Here is a 20,772-nt window from a genome sequence, read left to right as displayed (position 1 = left end):
GGAGCGTAACTACTATTCCTCTCATAATAGCTGAACGCTGAACCGCCGATTTACGACGGATGCGAGCCGCAGACGACTTTCGAATGAATGCATCGCTTCGCGTTCGTCCATTTTGAGCACATTTCGGTATCGATGAGAACCAACTCTCCGTTTCGATCGATATATAGCACGGTACCGAATAATTTCATCTTCAGTGTTATGAACGCCACACGTCCAACTATCATCATCCACGAAAAAAGAAAGAAAAAAAATATCACGAAGTGATATGGACGAAACGAAAAACGGCGGCGCACGTGATCCAGTAGGAAAATATTAACTCAAGCCCGGGGATGGGATCGGCTTACAATAAATAGAATAAATATGACGTACGGCACGGCCCGTCGTCCGACGGGTCGGGGAAAGCCGTAAGTGGGATCTAAATTGAATGAAGAGCGTATACCCCGGGCCGTACGTGGACCGAAGCGGTAGCTTCGGCGAGAGGGGTCGAAGGGGAGCGATCCAGGGAGGGAAGTTGAAGTGGTGGAAGCGCGCCGTCCCGGATGATAGCCGGGCTTTATTGTTTTCCGCCCGGCAGCCACCCGGTATGCTTCGGCCCTCGGTCCGACATTACGAAATATACATATACACGCTCGCGATGGTCGCGGCTTTTAATAATTCCGCATACAGGGTGACAATAGAAGGCGGAGAGACCGGGGGGATGCAGCCGGCGAATACATCCGGCACGAATCGGTAATATCCGCGACCGTCTCACGCGACCACTTCAGATCGAGTAAATAATTCGGCGACGATAATTTAATCAGATCGGCAGCGCGCAAATTGCGTATCGGTCGCTCGCTAGCTCGCGAAGCTATCGAGATATCGTGGATGGAGAATAATTCGGCGCGCGCCGGTATCTCGAACGGAGAGTAATCAATACAGAATTAAATCATTCAGACATGCACAACTTGAGTGTATTCAAATCACTGATTCAGCCTTGCGAAATTTGCATTTATACGCCTCAAAAGCTGTAATACTGTTACAGCGGTACTATTGTTTATTAGAAAAATAGATATTGATTGTTATATTGCTGATGATAGAATGTTATTACATCCCTCTCTATTTTTAATTTATATTATACCCTGAAATAGTATAAATTAATGTTCATTACTTACATTATGATGGGCTAAAAGATAATGCTGACGTTAATGTACAATAATAGACTAGTCGATAGATGATATTACGCTTTTGAGGTCGTCAAAGAGGAGAATGCGCAATTACTGTTGAATCATCGTAAATCTTGTTATCGTGCAAAAATTAAACTAATTCATAATATATCATATGTCAAATTATAATAAGATGCAGTCATAAAAATATATATGCAATAAAAATTGCGTGTCTTACAAAATGATTATATTGTACTTTCTAATCGCGTCAATAAATAATTTATTGTCAATAATTTAATTAAATCGATCGTCCAATTGCAAGTTACGCTTGACATTGACGCTCTTTAATAAATAAATAAAATATTTAATAAATAAAATATTAAAAATTAAAAATGCGCGCGGTGGTGCCTAAAGTCCTTCGTGCCTGAAAAGCAAGAAAACGAAGTGCTGTTGCAGCCGGAGACTTTTCAGGCATGCAGATGATGCTGCGGAGAAGCACTTTGCATCGAGCCGTCGAATAGTACATTTCAAAGTCCGATGCAATATAAGCGCTTGTCGGTGCAGCTGAAAGAAATTAATTTCGCGACTGTTGCGCGCCTTAATAACTCTACACTGACAAGATAGATTCCTTTTTATACTTCCCTCGAAACGCGCTGCCATTATGCATACCCGAACCCCGTAGACGACGGTGATTTCGAAAATTCACGCCCGAGTAATTAAACGCCGGGATGAACTCTCATTTCAAGCATCCTAAGGTGCATGTGTGAACGGTTACGAACAGATTGAGTCTTTCCACGCGACACTTTGTCACAGCGCTACTAAGCGGCGCTTATTGGAATTTTAGATATGAGAGAAAGTCATTGTGCCGCGAAAAGGATGTGCTCTTCTTTAGTCGGATGAGGACTTTAGTCAGCGATATTGGCGTCGCTCAGTTAAGAATTGCAAATGAAAAACACGCGAATATCATAACAGATATTTGCATCAACCGTAAATCGCGAGCGTATATACTTATTATACCAAATTCACCTACTACAGAGAGAGGGAGAGAGAGAGAGAGAGAACTGAGTTTACATATTTTATTCTAACCCAGTTATTTGTTTGGACATTACAATTTTCTTCGAGGCGAATATAATAGCGTATATACTCATTAAACCGCAAGTTTGAATACTCTTATAACAGTATCCGTCAGAGAACTCGATAAACAAGAGAGAAACAGCTTAGAAATTTAAAACGAGTTAAAAGAGAAGCACGCGATCTGGCGATCTCTTACATCAAACTACAAAGTAGAGCATCCCGTAGTCAGACGTAGAGTTGTTTGATAGTGAAGCTTGCGAAATAAGCAACTTTCAAAGAACTCACTACTGCATTGCTTGGCGCGTGATGGATGCTTTCATACTTCGTCTTCTCTCCCTTTCTCCCCCCTAAGCCTTCATTTATTAATACGTCTGGCCTGATACGTTCGATCCAGATTATATTTAATAGTTTATTAAAACATTCTTTAGAAGGAGAAACATTCTATCGGATGCTTCGCACAAATTTCATCTCATGGTACATTTTTAGTTCCGCGATCTTGACTCGCGCCGAAAAACTGCAAGGCCCAACGAGGCAAGGCAGCGTACAAACGGAAAGAAACCAAAAGACAGAGAGATACGATCGTGTGATTGTAATTTTTGCAGCAGACAGCCTGCCCACGATGATTCACTCCAAGATACCCCATAGACGCTGACGATCAGCAATCACGGTACCCTGCCGCGTGCTCTTACCGAGGGTTAATAACGGCAAACGCTTTGAGGGAGCTGTATCTCACCCATGCGCCTCCTTAAACGACGCTCACAATACCGAACGATGAAATAATCTTCCGCACTTTATCGCGAGCCTCCCTCCTACCTGAATCTCGAGTACGACGTAGACAGGATATGTCTTTATGGCGTCAACTTTTAGCAATAAAGATTAGAAAACTAGGCTCCCGACGAAAATTTTGTTTACTGGATATTAAGAAGTCTCCGCGAACAAATTTTTCAAACAGAGACGCTTGATTAGATGCAATTAAGGTAAATGTATCAATGCCTGGACATTTTTATCATTTTAGTCCTTAAATAAATTATAACGCGAATTAAAATCAAAGAATCAAAGATACAAATATTTTTCTTACATTATATATTTTTATCTTTGATTTTAATTCACATTATACTTATTTAAGAACTAAAATGGTAAAGGTGTCCAGACATGTCCAGGCATTGGTACATTTACCTTAATGTCGTAATTTAAAATATTCGCCTAACGACGAAAGTCTGACGATAAAGTTTGTCGCAGCGAAAGCGATATATCTTGCATATCGCGTGATAATTCGAGTGATTATTGGAGTCCATATATTCACGCATCGCAGAAGTGTTGTTGCCTATTAAGTTGCTAATAAATAGCGGATGATGGGTAATAATCAAAATTATGATTACGACAATAAGGTATCGCGTTAAGTTATGCGACGATCAAATTGCATATCTTGGCGTGCATGCGCGCGCTAATGTCGTTGGCAAAAGATTATTTCCTCGCGCGGCACGCTGTATATAGCGGTATGAGCGAAGCGAAATTTAATTTCGCGAACCGTTATGCGCGCTAATTTCGACAGTGAATTAAGACTTCTTGCAAATGAGCATTTAGTACGTGCTTAATCCCTGTGATCGGCCCTCGTATTACGATGCGAATTAATCGCCGATCTCGCAAGGAAAAGAGAAATAAACAGATGAGCTTTTTGAGGGAGGATGAGGAACCTAAGAAGCATTAAACACCTCGTAATTTATTGAACCAGTTAACAACGCTCGTAAGTGCATTAAAGTAAAATTGGGTTAAACTTTTTTCGAATTTTTTTTTTAACGTATGACTGATAGTAATCTTAATAGATACAATTAAATCATTCAATTTTTTATTGCCATGCAATTAAATGCATTGTTATTTACATAATATAACAAAATTATATCATTCAGTGTAAACTGGATAAGCAATACGATAGATAGACTATCAATGTGCACGTGTCATGTGTATTTATCTCATAACTAACGATGTCGATAATGTTTAGGGAAGGAAAATATGGAGAAACGCTGCATTTTTATGAGCAAATTGAATTTTGTTACTCCTGCATGTATGTTTTAAATTAGAAATTTAAATTCGAGGTCGGAAGAGTGAATTAACGTGCTGCGTTTCGGCAACCTGTCAATTTGCGTAATTATTACTCGCCCGTATATTTGCCGCAATGAAAAGCCTGTTGTCCCTTAATACGCCGATAAATAACAGACGATGAGTAATTACCGAAATAATAATAAGGACCTCGCGTTGAAATATGTGCGATCGAATCGCATACTTGACGGTGTCAGAACACTTTGTTGCTAACGATTTCATTCAAACTGTTGGGCGCACAAAAAACTTGTAACATGATTTATACTTCGCTTAAGAAGCAGAATAATGTATCATGTCGAGAATGTGTTCATGAAACACTAAGTACAATTGGGGTAATGCAACCGCTACAAATTGTTGCAAAATTAGACATCTTAATGATCATCAAACACTTCACCAAGCTTCAACGATAAAATTGTAACGTTTTATTTGTCTTTTAATATTTCCTTTTAATACAATGCGTTATATAATTCTTTCGTTTGTTAATTGAAGAGGACAAACGTAGTAAAAAAATAAGTAAATTCACCGAGAATAAGAAAGAAGAACTCTATAACGAAGTTTTCATTTGACCGCAAGGGACTCAATTACTGACCGCCATATATACGATAGTCGTAACACTTTGCACAGTCGAAGGTATCCGTCCCAAGGAATAGAAACGCAAGGCAAACAGTCCAGAATCTATCTTTCTCTCCGCGATAAACTTGCCGATGAATTGTCCGCTAACTACGTTTACAACATAAATATACGGTTAATGACAGTCAGTTTTGGGTAGGTAGGAAAAATACATCTGATAACGCGATAACTTTTGCTTGACTATCCAAACAGAAAAACCCTAATACCGCCGAATTCACTCTCGATGACGTAAGTTCGGAAACTTCGGAGAATGCATGAGCTTTCTCAAGCATGTTGCCTCAAGTTTCCCCCGAATTCCCGCGAAATACGCAAACGGGTGTTTAGCGGAATTTCAGCGACGACGAACCGAGACGTTCTGGATCACGTTCTCGTCAGAATGCATTCCCTCCAGGAAGGTCTAATCGACCGGGACGTTGAGTGAATGACTGAATAACTTACAATCCCGATAGGATCTCCTTAATGATCGAACACGGTGATCTTCATACAGATTCCTCGAATCTATCTCCGATAGCCGCAATTTGAAAACTTATGGACGGAGAGGCGAAGAGAGAAATACGAGAGATTGTATCAGTTCCGATCGTTCTCGAGCGCTAATCCTCCTAATTGTTGACACGATACCCTACATAGCGAAGGATACACGTGTGCGCCTTGTCGCGACATGGACACATGTGTGTACAGTCTTGTACACATCTGCCCAGTATCGAGCAACGTATTTACGTGTGTAAGTCAGTATCTATCTATCAAAACCGGAATGGGTTATTAAACACCCACCAATAGGCCATCAGAGGCCTTAGATGAGAGACTCGGCAGGCATATCGTAAAGTGCGATTTGCATTTTTTTCCCCCCTCGGTCGCTGGCCGTAGGCAGAGATATCGGCGTCACTGATGATTCGCGGAGGTATAATAGGATATTTCCGGCAGACGTCCAGGCAATGGAACGCGGAATAATAAACCGTGGGTAAAACGCAAATCGTTTTCTTAGTGTCTCCATAAAAATACGTAGGAGTTTCTTCGGCTAATAAAATAGCAATAAAGTAAAATTATGGACGATGATTTATAATAATAATAAGCGATAGATTTGCGTTACTTTAGCTCGTTAACCCCAGGCCAGCTATTCGTGTCAAACTTTCTTAGACAGCACCCAGCATTTTAATCCATTTCAATTTATATAAGTTATTATCTTTCTATTCTTAATTTTATATACGAATAAATATTTTATATTACGGAGAAATACAAAGCGTACAGATATTTTTCTTTAGCAAAAATCGCAATCTGTGGAATGCAAACCTGTCTTAAAACCAGAAATTCTAGCCAGAGATCCATGCAATCCGTAGAAATGATAACCCCGATGCGAACAACGTGAGACCCCGATTTACAAAACGAGCGTAGCTTAACGCATCCTCCACGTAGTCGCGCGCCCTGTACGACCAGGAGGCGAGGCGAGGCGAGACTCGCGAGAGTGCGCGCTTGCAATCTCGAGAAACGTCCAACGCCTCTAATCGTGACCTCCCAGAACGTCGTGATAAGTGAGCTGTTAAAGGCGGCGTTGAACCAGGATTGTAACCCCGCAGGATCAAGCCGGGATCCGTTGCTCAAACATGCGTACGATCTTATAACGCATCTATCTTTAGTAGCTTCGCACGGCGGAGACCATTAAAGGGAGAAAGAGAGGGGAGGAGGAGGGAGATTCCAGGGTCAGCCCGAAGGTTTCATGACGGCGAATCCTCCGCTGATCGCTCCGTGTCGTCATAAAACGCGAATTTTCCCCGGCGTAATCTCGAAACACGAAACAGCAATCGCGGCATACCGTGCCAAGTGGGACGCCGATTAGAACGCAATAAAGTTTTCGCACCGCTGTATGCCGATAAACGCTATAAAAAGCGCAGGGAAGCAAAATAATAGGGCATTAAGGCCGCGATAAAAAAAAATACTTCGTCACAGGTGTTATCAGGTGGAGATAAGATAACGTACGGTCTCTACACGGGAGGTACTCGTAATTTGAATGCATAAAGAAGAGGTCTAGAGCTATATATCTTTACCTTCTTCACGACCGTTAGTCCTGGCATTTATTAAATTTATTTTCTGCCTTTTACTTTCCGTCGATCACAGGAGAATTATGTTACGTAATTTCTATGAAAATAATATCGATAGTTAAATTTGATAGTTAAAAAAGCAATTTAAAATAAATAGAAGATTGCAGAAAATGCCGCAATTAAGAATATAAATAAGAATCAGTTCTCGGAAATATATGACGCAGAAAAGCAAATGGTAATGTATTATTTTTATAAATGTTCCATTTAAAATGTTCTGAGAAACGCAGACGAAATGGTCCACGCAATATGTAAGTGTATATATGCAATATGCACGTTTTATAAATGCGCGCCCGGGCGATGAAGTGGAAATAGCGTGAAAGCGCCAACACGATCAACGAGAACAGTCATGTCACTCCTTACGTACTACATTTTCCAGATGCCACATGGGATAGGTTTCCTCCGTCACGTGTACGCGGCACGTGTCGCTGCGTCGTCCGGCACGTGCTGCGACGTGTTGTCGGGCAACGAGACTCTTCCGGTCCCCTTCATTTTCGTAGCTGCAACAATTTCGCACACTACTACGATTTAAAACGATGTTTATGTCACACTAATACGATATAAAGCATAACAGTTTATATTATAGAAGATTTTTATTGTCAGCTTTATAAAATAGCATTATTTCTTCACTTTAAATTATTTGGATTGAAGAGATAATTGTGTTTCATTCCTATTATCACATTAAAATTATAAAAGAATTATATACGATCAATCTAAAACGTACCCTAATATCCTTTGACAAATTGAGAATTTTTAAAAACGTGTGAAAATCAATAAGTAAATTATCTAGATATATCTTTAGAAAGCTCTCGTCAGAGTAATGAGACTGTCGATATTTGATGGATTACCGCTTTAACCGAGTTTGTGATTGATATGTTTATAGTTGGTTCGCAAAGGTAAGTCTTAAAGTAGTAAGATATATTTAGGATAATATATATTCGGTGTATACATTTCTGAGCAATTTGCATGGGGGATATCTAATACGCAGGTTTCAGTGGGTCATTTCTTGGGTGAAAATTATACCACCGATGGGACTTTCGGGCTTCACCCCACGGAACTTCTATTTTCGCTTTCCAATTACCCACTGGGCTGTTGACAGGGGAATGTCGGGATAACGATTATTAATGGTACACTGACTGTGAATATATAATGTATTATATCCCAGGATATCATAGAGAGTGGCGATAAGGCAATCGAGAAACACGTGCCGCGTGTATCTGATTTAAAAGCGATATTTTCTATAATAAAGGGTGTGTTCTTGCGTTTTGTAAGTCGTCTATTGAAATTTTTTATGAAAAAGGGTTTTTAATAAAAAATTCTCAATGCTCGAAGAGTCCTCTCGCCATGCGAATACTGCAGTTTCGGAGAGTGGGGTGTTTGAGAGAGAAAACCTTTGGCTTATTGTAGGCAGTAGGTATCGGTTATGTAAAAAAAGAACATGTATTTTCTTATAATATGTTAAATATGAAATATAGATATGAATGTTTTACTCATACCTATAAATAATTCCTCACATCTCAAAAAGTGATTTTAAGAATATTCAATACGTCCAAAGAGATCTTTCGGATCGTCACAATCATCCTTAAAAAATCCTCAAGAACGCAATAACGCCACGAAAATACGCTTATTTTCTATATATTTGCAGTTGGCGTCTCTTGCAATTTACCTGCCTGCTCCGGCCTTAATACTTTTCAACATATTCCACGAACGTGTTAATCAGATCGAGTATAAACCAATGAGAACAGAGTGCGTCTGTGCTTCTCGTGAGCACAGGGAACGGGGAATACACACGCGATCCACCGCGTGCCCCCGCAGATTCACGTCGGTAAGAAGAAAATTGGCGTCTTGGATCAAGGCAGGCTTCTCTCATCTGTCGGGAGCGGGCGAGGAAGGAAGAAAGGCGAAAGAACGACGTAGAAACGCCGCAACCCACCATTCCGCGGTGCCCCCTTGCCAACCTTTCCGGAGGCCAGCTCTCGTACTCTCGTATCCGCGTTCTACCTTCTCGCTCTCCATCTTTCCCTCTTCGGCGGCAAGAACTCGCGACTTTAACCGCAGCAAAGTGGGCATGGCGAACTTAAGGACCGTGACCAATACGATTTAGGGGCGCTCATTTTTCTCGGCCGCTGCTATAACATCGCCGACTCTGCCACGTATTATCTTGAAATCGAGATGACTTTACGGAACCGACAGGATGTACGTTAGTTAGGCTCTAATTAGAGTCGAGAGCGTGCGAGGTGTATCTCTCGGCACGACCTCGCGGCCGTGTCGTACCTTATGTATCTAATGTATCTTTTATCGATCGCGTGCTACATGTGTGTTTGTGTGCGAAGTACACTTTGCTTCATGTAAAGTCACAAATTACCGTACAATGTCGCAGACCACGTCGGCCATTGATTGGAGCTATTTCAAGATTTTATATTAAGCCCAATCAATTAGTTATTTAATAAGAAAAATTTTTCCCCCATAAATAATAAACTTTCGCCATTACGCACGAAAGTAGAAATCATCGAAATGTCAAAGGTAATAGAACTAATATGTAGAATCAAGAGATGCGGTAGCGTCTCGCACCAAGTATTATTTTTTATAAAGTTATGTATAGACGCCTCGAAAACACCGATAGTTCATGTTTTACTTCGTTTTTTCGAAAACAAAGTGAAAGGAAACGTAAAATACTCAGACCATTTCTTCAAAATCAACGCTTATTTATTCGTAAAACGACCTCGTTCACCGTGTTCAGACGAAATTCATGACAGCAGCTAAAATATGAAGCTTATTGTTAAAAATTTTGCGCGAGTTGCGCAAATCACCAAACCTTAGTGCGATCCCAATATATGAAGTTTTTTGGACATCGCTGTGATGATGCTTCGTTTATACCTCGAATGTTCTTGAGTGCATCGTTAAATTTCCCTTGGGGCAACGGGGAGGGATCGCGAGTGTTCTCGACGAAGTTTTAACGAACTAATCCCCTTATTCAAGTCTAGACAGTGATTTCGGGTATGAGAGAAGAATCGGTAAGAAATAAATGCTATCGTCAGAATTTCATCCGATCGGCACTCTGGAAGAATACGGCAAAGTTTCGCTAATTTGTAAAACTTTCCGCTATAAATATGAAGCTCACCACAAGGTGGCTGTCCTCGATCGGAGAGGAGAGTGGCATCTTTGGAAGTTGCGCGCGCAACCCTGTCGCTTTGGAAAGCCAAGATTGCGAGGATCCTCGAAACTCGCGCGAAAGGGAGTTACCTAGACTACCGCGGAAAGGAGCTCGCTGGCGGTAGGGTTGGATAGGTACGATAGGGCCGAGGGTCGCGGGGAGTAAAGCGCGAAAAAGGGACACCGGCATCGGGGAGAATGGGGAGACCGTTACGCCGTCTCTCCGAATCAGCGAGGATTTGATCCCGGTTCATTGTACGATCAGAATCGATGGGATCCAATTAACCTCCCTTTAAGAGGGTCGCACGGGCCCTATTGTCCCTCCGTACATAGGATTCCGCTTGCGACGTGGCCACGGCACGAGGTAACGCGGTATATATAATCCGCTATAACATTATCGACCTCTTCCCTCCTCGCTCGCTCCCGCGGCGAACCACCTCACAAAGGGTACATATACATTTTCTTATTTCCTGTTTGATTTCTCCTCGCCTCCTCGCCTCCTCCTCTTCCTCCTTCGCGTCTTTACGTTTTCCCGATATCGACGAGGGGAACGAGGGGGACCGGCGAAACGTCGTTATCGAGATTTCCTCTAATTGATCTCTCCCCATCGACTACGTCGACGTCTGTCGTACAACCGTCGTTACGAAAAAGTTTACCGAGTGGTGGATATTGTGAGGGACACGTGTTCGTACACGTGTATATGTTTACGGTACTATATTTGCTGCCGGAGAAACTGCCATTTTCTTCATATCTTTGACCGCTGAATTATCCTCTCAACGAAGGGAGAATGTATCATCGTATTATGATAATAAGAAAATGTTAATTTTAAATGAACAATATAAGTCGCTTTTATTGATGCAAATGGCAAAAATTGTTTGTCATGACCGTCGAACATTTTTCAAAAGCCGTGTTCCGTTTTACGTTTAACATTGTAATCGCTAATTTTATGTAATATTAGGCTTTGGTCAACGTGTTTGCTTTATGTGCAAAACTCACGCGAGAAAGTTTTTGCATATCTCACGCGAACGATCTCTGTTGTTGGAGTTCCTTCAATGGCTCCAACAATAAGATACCCTGCAAAATGCGCATACGTGTTGTAAGTTGGGGCACCGGGCTGTCGCATGGGTCTTCTGAAAGGGGACGATCGAGAGAAGTAGAAATGACAAGAGATGACGGTCGGAGTGGTGCACTCCGTGAATTACCGAGAGGAGAGCTTTTTAGAATCATCAAATATCGTCGCTGCTCGCGTTTCAGTCGCTTCCGCTTAGAAACCATCAGCCCTTTTGCCGTGATCACCCCTGCGTAACGTATTATAAAATAGTCGGTGTCTAAAAGGGCCAACCTTCAGTATTCGAGATTGCAAATATCGTCTGAATAATATATGTTTGAATGATGCAATCTTGATTCGTTAACCCATATAACGTCCCATTAAATAACTACCTCGACATAAAAACGAATTAATGGCCCGTTGAAGTTGGGATTATAAAAAGCGACGAAGTTGTACTGGCTTCGCTTTACATTAAACTACAATTTCATTTCATCTGCCATTTACAAATTGTTCCCTATTATATTTCCGCGTTCTCATTAGCAGCGATAATAATAATAGTAATGACAACAATAACAATAATAATAATAATAGTAATAATGTCAATGCACTGCAAACAAAACAAACTCTAATTGGATTTCTGTACGCTTTTCATTTCCGCTGAACAATTCCGACTCGTCGAGAGACTTTACAAAACCGACGCGACGTTATATAAAGCGAATGCTCGAAATCGTAGATGACAGAAACAAATTAAGACTTTGTAGAAAGTCAGCGCAATGCGATGCCTATTTAATTCCCGAACTCTCTTCGTGATGCATTGACGTAAATTCAAAACACGTCGTCGGGAACGGAAACCAGACGCCGCGCCGGTCGAGATGAACGCTCGCGTGTGCCATAGCGTTTCCAGACCCATCAGGCGTCCGCCGAGCGATAAAAACCACTGATGTATCACGCGGTCTAGGAAAGGGCATTCCCCATAACGTCTCTCTTCATTAATCCGAACCTCGCCTTTAACGTGGCCCGCCCATACGAACCCAACTATCCCTTTCCCACCTTTTAACTGTTGCAAATGACCTCACGGCAATCTCGCTTCTTCAAGGTGCAAGAAGAAACCGCCCTGTCTTGTTCCCGTTCACTTGTATAAACGTCCAGTCCGCTAATGAAGACGCACGATGACGGCGCCGTTACTCGTCCGCATTATAACGTTACCTATAATACTCCGCGGCTATCCATTGTGAAATTTCCTGTGCGAAAATTAACAAGCGTAAACAAACCGCGCGGGATTATGTTATTTTAATACTTCACTCGGCATAATGACTTAATCAATCGCACCTAATCCGTTATTTATTATTTCTTGATTATTTTTTTTAACGCATAATACGAGCCGCAATATATTACTCAGCTGTTCCTGGCAATTCATTTCCCTCCAGTCATTTGACGACTCGATGCTTTATCAATGTCATCGCGCCGGTCACTCCTCAAGTGCGCACGTTACGCGGTGCTAACAATAATTTCATTCCTTAATGCTCGCAATAAGAGCAGCATATCCTGCCGCACGTTTTGTCCTCGGACAAAACGGCCGGTCAAGGCGCGTGTGACACACCAATTGATGAAGATGCACGCCAACGTAACTTGTCCGCATTAAACGTCATAATCCACCACGGTGATATATCGAGCTCGCGGCCCCGAGAGGTCGAGAGCATGTACTATTACGTAGAATGCGCGGCACAAATCACTTTCGTTCCGCAAAATTTCTTTTGTCACGCTCGCGACGACTCGCGTCGCTCGCCGCGAAATGTCCGTGCGTATACTTACAAAAGCGCATAGATTGTTCGCGTAAAATTGCGACTCTATCGGCGACTTTCTTGCGCGTCATCACACCGTGATTGCATCGCAATGCACACATCGCATCGGTTATCCTACGTCACTCATTTCATCAGTTTTTAAGCCGCGAAGGCGTTTCGTGAAACTCAGAAGGATAAATCTTACACATCAAACATCGTGACTCGAAAGTAGACTGTTTGCAAGTCTCCACAATTTTTTTATTGTTATGTTCTTATCGCCGTCATTGTGTATTGTTATCACCAGATGTCCCTATTGAATGTTAAAGTATCGCAAAGGCGACGTTTAATTTCCACAGGAAATTGAATTTTATCTTGAAAACGGCGGACGATAATCTTTTGTAATAAAATGATTTCAATGTCGCTGGTCGCTCGACGAAAAGTGCTTCATCCGTCCATTTATTATAAGAACGTTATTCTGGATACATTATTCATCGCCATATATTCTCGCGAAATAATAGCGGTTGGCGCGTGGATCGATCTTTGCACAATTGCCGCAAATATTTACATCCGCAGTAACGCGCGCGCGTATTGCGAAGGGATTGATTCTTTACGGCACCGCTTCGCGTTCATCCCCTCGCTCGACCCAATGCTACCAATGCTAGAGGCCTGACATACATAACAAATAGGCAGAACGGCTCGAATCTACGAGCGGAACGTGGGAGCGGAAGATGGATTAAGAGATAAGGAGGCGTATCGGGACCAATCAATTACGAAGTCGAGGGTTCGTGCGCGGCTGTATATGGGAGTGAATCACCCACCCGGCGGGGTCGCCGAGGGGTGGCTCCCCCCCAAAAGTGAAACGATTTCTGAAATATTGTCCCGCGCGGCAGTTACGCGATAACACCGATCGTGATTCTTGTCCTCTTCTCCTCAAACGAGCCCATAAAATTCCCTAATCGTCCGCTATCGACTTACCGGAGAAACGCGGCCGATAAAACATTATCTGCGAGTCGGACGCTCGGTTAAACGAAGATTAATACGCGGCGCGCGATTCGGGGGTGGACTATATAACGTCGACGTTAGAGGAAAATTGGTTAAGTTGCAGCTAAGAGTCGTAGCCACTCTCGGAAATTCTCTCAGCGATAAGTCGCCGTGAGAACGCTAGTTAACTCGGTCCGCTATTCATTATTTTTATCTACGCTTTACCGTATCTCGTAGTTTTATTTCAGAATTAGTCGCAGTCACGAGGAACGTGACTTTCACACGAACCGTCTCGTTGAAAATGATATCGAAAATACTTCCTTCTTCTTCTACTTCTTTATTGCGTAATGAATAACGTGATGAAATATAACTGAGCTTTTTTGCGCTAAATTATATTTTTAATCCAAATAAAATATTCTTTAGAGCGCAATCTGCAGTGACTTACTCTCTACAAATAATAATTACAAAAGCTCTTAGCAATTTTCCGTATTTGTCGGATCTCTTGTCTTTATAAGAAAGCGCCCCGTCGATGTGGAAAACTCAATACAATCTTTCCAGACACTTATTAACAGACGAAACACAAGACGTCGATCTTCTTACGCAGGATTTAACAGCATTAGCGCGAAACAATTTACCTAAAACGCTTCGACCTGCCGAAATGGCCGTGTAAGCGTGAACCCTCGCATAACCGGGAACGTAAACGTAACATCCCGTGTCGAGTTAGCGAAGGGTCTCAGAGAGATGGAGAGAGACAGTGAAAGAGAGAGAGAGAGAGAGAGAGAGAGAGAGAGAGAGAGAGAGAGAGAGAGAGAGGACAAGAGCAACGAGACTACCCCACGAAACATCTCCTATTGTGTTCACCGAATGACAATGTTTCTCGGGGAAGGGAAAGAGGATTCCGAAACGGAACACTTGTAATTCTCATCTTATCCCGAAAATGGACGAGCAGGCATGCCACGGGAATCCACCGCAACAGAATGCACCCTTTGCAATCAAGTACGAGCTATCAAACGTTTTTCATACCACCCCACTTCTATTCCACAGCCGCGCGCGCGCTCTTCCTTTCATTCGTCGAACGTTGAAGTGGTTCTCGTTATAGAAATGAAAACCTCCGGGATTTTAATCTGTCCATTAAATGGCCAGGAAACGTACAGCGAAATAATTGGACAGCTTTTTACGTAATAGAAACCAGGCGCTTTCGCGTCAAAACAGATAAAAGATTCAGGCAATTACAAATTTCCACGAAAAAAAAAATAAAACATACTGATATATGGTATATTGTTAATAACATCACAATATGTGCTTCAATATATGTGAAATTAATTATTAGGATTAATCTTTCTTTCGTTATTGATAAATTCATATTGAATATTAATAACGAGATGATATCGTTGTATTTGTTACCAATACAAAGTTTCCTTTACTTAAGCAGGCCTTTATATAAAAATTTCTTAGCGACTGTAATATATATCTATCTGTCGTTCACGCCTCATTAAATATTTACAAGACGCGGTTGCGAATGAGACATCGTTAAACTCTCGTAAAATATCGAGCTATAACACACCGACGATACTAATTTCAATGTATCGCTCCATTTCGCACGAGAACGTGTTTCAACCGCGTAAACACGATTAACGGTGCTTTCGCCAATGAATTACCTCAATTATATTCATCACATAAGATCCGAACCGGTCCGCTTGCGTCACCAGGAAGAAACAGCTATCTAATAATTTCACCATTAAGCCTTAATCGATCGCGCATAACTAGATCGGCGGCAAATAAAATTGCTTGACATGACTCGAAATAATTAGACAAAAACAGTTTGTAAATCAAGCTCCGTTCTTAAACGTGTTGCCTTTAACATATATGTCGCCTTATCACGTGTTTAATGCACGTCTCACCACTTAAGTCGACATTATTGGTATCGCATTTCTTAGTGTAATTTACGAGTATTCAATGGTGAAGTCGACATCGAATAAACCATCAAGTTCTAATATATTTTATGTCATTTTCTGTTACGATCTATATACTCGTACATATAGGTGCACACGCGCGAATATTAACAAAAAAAATAAGAAATAATTTAATTTCTCGCAAAACTTATTTTTCACAAACTGCAATATGCATAAATAATCAGTGCAAATGAAATACCGGAAATAAAAATGTGCGAAGAGTATCGGGATATTTTTCGCGGGGGTTGAATATTTATTGCTTACCAATAATTTTCTCGCCTCTCGTGTATCACGAATCGATCGGGTTATCGCACGTGGCAATCGTCGCCGTAGGCAGACATGACAACCCGTTGAAAAAAAATTTTCAATCGTAAGCGGACATCGATGGGGATTACGCGCATAGCCGGGCGCATTATATACACAAAAGGAAATCAGCGCGCAGCTGTGTATGTGCATATGTATTGCAAGCTGGATAGTAACGTTCGACATTGCCATGGTTAGAACAGGGGTGGTATGTACATCCACCCCAGTCTGAAGAGGGAACGAAGAAGCCCCTTACCTCACGTTTCGCTATAGGAGCCGCAGGCTATGAAACAAATCAATAGTTTGCGCCAAAGTGAGTTGAGGACGTGGCAGCAAAAGCGAAGACAGAGAAACGATTCGCGGTAGAAGAAGTGAGAGGGAGAGAGAGAGAGAAAGTGAAGGAAAGAGAAGAGACGGATAGAGCTTTTCGCAGGGGTGGTGATTGGATGGAGTTGCTCAGGATCCCGTGAAATGATATCCATCGGAGTAGAAGCAGATAACGCTCCTCCGTTTTAGTTGCTCGCTTGCCTTTCGACTCCGAATGCTTATAATCGGCCACGAACAAGTGAGCTGGCGCGCGCGTGGAATCAGGATCAAGACCAAACGACCGTCTTCAGTTACCCGAGTCATTACTGAGAAAGTTTTTGGACTCTATGGGAATCGAGGCGTTAGCAAAATTCGCGAATCTCATTAAAGCATCATGGAATCGAATACTCTTGGGATGAAACGCAATAACGGAACGATCTCTGTATATAAGCTGCGTCGACGAACTCGCGTGGCTGCAATTCAGGCTCTCGATCGTTTCATATACGACTTGTGAATAAACCAAAATTGAAGGTAAGAGGCGGTTTTTCTTGATAATTTTTCGACAAGATCTTATTTCCTCATAGATCATAAAGTAATCTCTCGTGCTGCTTTAATTTATTGTCGCCTAATCGACAAACATATATCCTCGAATCTTTGAACGGAAGCACTTTCCTAGCAGAAAAAGGGAACAAAAGCGAGGAGAAGTAACGGCGACAGGGAAAAAAGCGCCGATGAAAACGACGAGATGAAGTGCGTTACAATGAACGTAGCGCAATTCGAAGTTGCGCGAAATGTGCCGCGGAAATGGGAACGTGCGAAACGGGAAATCGTTCGTGTCCGGGTAAAATAGGGCGGCTTTTTAACGGAACGGTTGCACGAGTCGCGAGACTCGTATGTAGAAGGAGTGGGCAAAATGTGCTCTTTTGAATGTTCATCGGAGAGGCTTTTGCGCTGATGGCAGGGTGGCGAGAAGCTGAACTTAGATGGGGAGATTTCGGATGCATACGCGCGTGTGTATGCGACGTGCGAGCATTCGAAGTCGGTGACCCAGCTGCGCGCTGACAGTTGTCGACTCTTTGTCAGTTTCCCTAAGCGATTGGACGAGACAACGCCCCATTCGAATCGGGCGGTACTCCGTGCTCTCGCCCTTCTCTGCTCGCGCGAGATATCACGGCGCTCGAGTGCCGACACTTGTCTATTTTCCCATTAAGCACGTACATGTGATTACAGGGCGAAATCGCGCGCCATGCAACCCCCATGTACGCTTCTTAAACCCGAAGACTAGTACGTCTAAACGGATCATCGGTCGAACGCATCTGGCGTATAATTAATAATTTAATGGAGCTATACACCGGCGCGCACACATGTACAATTTCTTAGAGAATAAAATTCAACTTCCCCAAATTTAAATTTTGTTATACTTCTGATAACAAGCATTTAATTAAAATGAACTTGTATAATTCTTCTATATTCTAACAGAAAATATCTTATCGCGTATTCTACCTTAAAGGGAATATTAGAAATGTTAATGTTTTATATATCTAATAATTCTAAATTATAAAACTATCAATGTAAAAACGTAATTCAGTTCGGATAAATCATTCTAATTGGTTCAACGGAAGACGGCGCAATATGGATCACTATTGTCTGCAACGCGTGTTCAAGAATGCACACGAATTTCGTTCTACAAGAGCGATTGCTGTGTTATTTGAAGTCCACCGCACATTCGGGTATTCACACGCAAAAATGCGTGCATTTGGTAATACGAAATAAACGTAACTAATTGACCGTACAGCTCTGATAAATACTAGGTTATTGACGTGTGTAAATAGCCACGAAATTTTACTCCGAAACCAGAAACTTCGCCACAACCGACCGACCAAATCGCAAAATTGGAAGTACAAGCGGAAAGTGAGAGGTATGAAGAGCAATTCGTTCGAAAATTGTGCGAACGCTATGCCACGGCTATTCACGTATTTCGTCGTTTGCGGCCGCTACCAGACAAGTTAACGGAAGTGAAATATGCATCACGCAATGAAAACATAACGAGTACAGAATTTATGGAAATGTATGTAGATTGCGTAAGTCGGTAAATAATGCGCCACGTTTATGTATAATCGGGTGCTGCGAAAGTAGGCAATCGCATTAAAAAGGTTACATGTTGCGATGAGGATAACAACGTAACGTGAATATGATGCATAACAAAACGCCGAATCGATCGAATTAAAATTAAAAACACGCGCATGACGAAGAGGGTGGGTATTAATGGCTGCAGAATTTTAATTTTTGGATATACATTTACATATTATATGCTGCGTATCACGCGTTATTCATAATGCTTTCCGGATTACACTGAATTTGTGGACAATCGTCATGTCTAGGCACAATGGGACCCATTCGACGGAATCCAATCGTAGATAACATTTTGTTGTTCCTTCGCGTAAACAATGAAGTGGCGAGAGAGAAAGAGAGATACTGAGCATGTAAGCACGAACGGGAGTGTATGTCGGCGATTCTCGTATTTTGGGGTCAGTATCGCGGGATATGTGAGGACTCGTGTGCACATATACGCGCATACATGTCCTTCGTATTCGCCCGTTTTCCACCCAGCTGGCCTCTAGTCACGTACTCGCCGTTCACGGACATCGCGAAGCGGAGTTCGCGAGAGGGAATGCGCCGCATTACCGCGCGGTAATCGCAATGATTACGAAAGCCCCGGGGTGCCGAGTATATGTAAGAACCGTGTATGCATTCCGCGCGAGCGCCGTATATAGACTGCTTTACGGCTCGCGCGAACGATTCGGATCGGGCGAATCCCTAACGAGGGGGGGGTGGGGGGAAAGAGTGCTAAATGTTGAAGAAATTACGAGGCGGCGATCCGGCCGATCGCTATCGCCGGTAATGCCGCGTGATTGACGCTTCGCCACGCGCGTCCCTTGTTTCGAAAAGCCATAGCTTTTCCAGGCCCCATCGTCGAAACGGGGAAGCCGGATGGGCGTGCGAATGCAGTTACTCGAGGATAAGACATCGTGTATATACGATTTAATACAAGGATACGGGCTTACCCTGTAACTTGCGTGATAGAGTTATCGATGCGTCCATGCGTACCGTCATCACCCGCGTACTCAGATTATTATGTTTATCAATAATTACAGCGAATATCTCGGGCTGTCTCAACTCGTATGCCTTCTTGCATGATACGGTGAGAATAAGAGGGATCGATTACATAGTTAAAGCAGCGATATATCTATTTTTGTGAGATTCTTATTTTCTATTTTGTATCTATGTACGCTCGGTTCGTATAACACTTTAAACTCTGCTATTTTATTAATAATTTTTAATATTTGATGAGAAACGCGCCATTATTAACTATATTTTAATTTTTAGTACTAAATATATCTTGATATGTAACTTAACTTTTATCTATTTATGTATTGCTTTTGTTGCTGTTCTCTATATATTATGTGAAGTATGCATTATTTATAGGTAATCCTAACGAAGACTAACATATCTTAAATATCCACAAAATTTGTTTTACATTTCGATCACAAATTCAGGCTCTAACATCTATACACGTTATCAACATCCTTTTCAATTTATTCCGCATCACATTTCTCGCCCATGGAACTAATCGATGTGTCAGCTTCCGAAAATGGCTCAGTCTACTTCGTCCGTCAACTCCGGATCACAGAAAATTATACGTCCTCTCGAATTCATCGTCACTTTCACCAATTGCAACCAATATTAAACTATACAAAATAATAGTAGCATCGTTCATTAAAGTGCTCTCATAAAAGTCTCCGCGAAAGAGAAAATCTCCCGCTGTTTGGACATGTTCCAGGATGCGTTATCTTTTTAAGATACTGCTTATATCACGCGCAGTCACGGATTCGCAGCATGCATCGATCCTCAATCGAGCGAAAGCTGAGACTACAAAGGGCTCGATATATCGGCGCGTACGTTCGTATTGTTGCGATCTATATGTCTATGTAAATCGAAGTGTATGACCTGAGCAAACGCTCCACAAACATTTGTACTTATATCTATTGGTTTTAAAGTCGTGAAGATTCAACATTATTAAAAATTTACTTACGAATACTACTTAATAAAGAAAATAAGAAGAGCCTCCAATAAAACAATTGTGAATTAAAATTGATACACTCTTCTTTATGTACACGGACTGTCCTTATTATGATAAAGCATGTACTGTGTTAC

Source organism: Temnothorax nylanderi, unplaced genomic scaffold (assembly GCF_030848795.1).
Source record: "Temnothorax nylanderi isolate EJ_2023f unplaced genomic scaffold, tnyl_v1.0 TNYL_tig0038_pilon, whole genome shotgun sequence".
Taxonomy (NCBI): domain Eukaryota; kingdom Metazoa; phylum Arthropoda; class Insecta; order Hymenoptera; family Formicidae; genus Temnothorax; species Temnothorax nylanderi.
The sequence above is the reverse complement of the archived record's forward strand: the minus strand, read 5'-3'. Positions refer to the sequence as shown.